The sequence below is a fragment of the Chelmon rostratus genome, chromosome 20, assembly GCF_017976325.1.
Source record: "Chelmon rostratus isolate fCheRos1 chromosome 20, fCheRos1.pri, whole genome shotgun sequence".
Lineage (NCBI taxonomy): Eukaryota > Metazoa > Chordata > Actinopteri > Chaetodontiformes > Chaetodontidae > Chelmon > Chelmon rostratus.
Genome location: NC_055677.1, coordinates 2,870,000 through 2,872,429, shown reverse-complemented (window position 1 = coordinate 2,872,429; position 2,430 = coordinate 2,870,000). Strand labels below are relative to the sequence as shown.

At 41.9% G+C, this 2,430-nt stretch overlaps 1 long non-coding RNA gene across 1 annotated transcript; it reads right to left on the bottom strand.

Annotated features, from left to right (window-relative positions):
* On the bottom strand, nt 1-1,672 carry LOC121624243. Its single transcript, XR_006007861.1, has 4 exons — nt 1,593-1,672; nt 733-1,128; nt 479-604; nt 1-75 (listed from the first exon to the last, which is right to left on the bottom strand). It is a non-coding gene; the product is annotated as an uncharacterized LOC121624243 (long non-coding RNA).
* Nucleotides 1,673-2,430: the final 758 nt, after the last annotated feature.

Below are 2,430 nucleotides of genomic sequence, written 5' to 3'. Positions count from 1 at the left end.
TGAACATCCAACTGCTTCAGTCGTCTCAGTGGCCGCCAGCAGCAGCAGCAGCAGTTAACAGGTTGAACTAAAAAGCTGTTTAAAAAGAAAGTGAAAAGAAAATCCACCAGTCAACATTAAAAAAATCATCAATCAATTAAAATCATTTTCAAATCTTTTTCTGCTACTGAAAAGAAAAGCACGACCACTGTGAGGAAACAGGGAAATAGTGTGAAACTGCTTTGCATTTATTGGGTTAAACACTAGCATATGAGCTCTTTTCAACAACAGAATAAGGTATAATAAAGGCTCCTAATGTCTTTGAATCATTCATGATCTGAGCATGAACATCTCTACCTCGAATGTTTAAATGACTTAAACTCTGTGTCTGTCAGAGAGCTACTGTCTGGTTTGCACTGGAACATTTCTTGCTACACATTGCTTGTAATCTTGTTTAAACATATTGTTCTGGTTTTGAACTCACTAAAGATGTTCTCACCGGTACTGAGGGGTCCAAAGCATGAAACAACAAGCCCCGATTAAAAGTACACAAAAGTATGTGGATAAAGGTGCCGTGAGTCATTGTGTTGTTTGAGTCGCTGCAGTTGAGTTTGGACTGGAGAATCTGTGAAATATGGATGTCAGGTATCAGTAAACCACAATAACAGCAGCATCACCTCTGAAGAAGATGAATCCTGCTACAATAAACACGGAACCTGAACATATATGGACATGATGGACAAACTCTACTACCTTCTGAGTGTGTGTGAGTCTCTGTCCCCGTCCCGTCATCCCAGCATGGTTATTTCCATCCTAGCAACATGGCTCATGACAACAGAGGTTCCTCTTTTTGTGCGAAGCTGGAGTACATAAGATCGCACCTCTCTGCTTCATTCATCATTAGACTTTGACGAGTCGAGCGGTTAGCAGCTGAACAACGAGGCCGTTTACAGCCGAGCTCCGTGCAGTTTTGAAGATGTGGCCGACTCTCTCTGCCAGCCGCTGGATTTGTCTGCTCGCCCTGGCTGTGGTGATGCTCTCCTCTGCACTTCTAGGTAAAACTGAGCTGTTGTTGAATGTTGTGCGATGTGTGCAGACTCCGGCTGTTGTCTTCCACAATTTGAATCTGTTCCGTAAGAATGAAAACTACTGTAATAGAAAGGAGGGGCGCCATGATCAGTTAATTACAAACTTTCAAGCAAATATTTACTGGTTAGTTTTGTTAAATGTGAGAATTTGATAAGTCGATAAACTGCCATACACAACATCATTTAACAGTTTCTCTTAGCTAGACCATAATTCTGGCCTCTGACCATCAAATAGATTTAAAGAAACTCCTGTACTGAAATAAAAGATAATCTAGCCACAATAATCTGATGTGGTTCAGGCATCAGAACGCAGCTCTAGCTGTGATCCAGGGATGTGGAACTATGGCTACAGTGTGTCTCGGAGTAATCATATTTCATGGGTGCCTCCCAGTGTGAAACAGGTCACTCTCACTTTATGGATGACTAAATATCTTGTGATGTGATGCTGAATAATGAGTGTTTACGTTCTTCGTGTGTGTGTGTCTGGTGTTGCAGTGGACAGCTACGATCCAGTTGTAGGCTTACCGTGCTGTCGCAACGTCAGCTCCAGGAAGATAGAGAGGATCAAAGCGTGTTACGAGCAGAAACCGCGAGAAGGCTGCAACCGCCACGCCTTCCTGTAAGCATGGCGTGCTTTCTCCACTGCTGGCTTCGTCCTGGCGCAGAGGACATACAGGCTGTGCTCTCTCTACGTGTTAAAGGTGAAAATGTCTAATTGTTTCGTGTCTGTTTCCAGGGTTGTATCCAGGAGGAACAAACAATGGTGCATCAATCCAGCTGCGACGTGGCTCAAAGACAAGATAGAGAAGGTGAGAATCAGACATACAGAATGTGTTAAAAACCAGAGTAGGAAAGGTATCAGGCCATCATATCGTGCTGAATTTACACGTCTGAAGAATGAAAATTGTTTAAACTAAAATTTTGTCAAGCTGCTCGTTCCTCTATAAGCTTTAACTTAGAAACTACAGAAGTTTAACTTGCAATGTGAATCAAATGTAAAAATACAACAAAGTATGAAGTTTCCCACAAATCTGACCCAAAAAAAAGCACAGCACAAAATTACAGACTATCAAACCCAAATCACTTCGACTGGTGTCGAAGCACAGAAATGTGAATTTCTCATGACAACAAATTAATAAGTATTTGCTGATTTTTAGTAGTATTTGTACATTTTCCTCTTTTCTCTCCTCTAACCTCTCCCCCTCCTCCACACTGCAGGGAAAACTGGACTGTCCTCCTGATTTGGCGTTATTAAACGGAGTCCTGGAGGTTGATATGGCCTGATATAAACGTCCCAGCGAGGCAGCTACACAGAACATTTTCTGCTGATTTACTATTTATTCCGTTTACACAAATATCTATT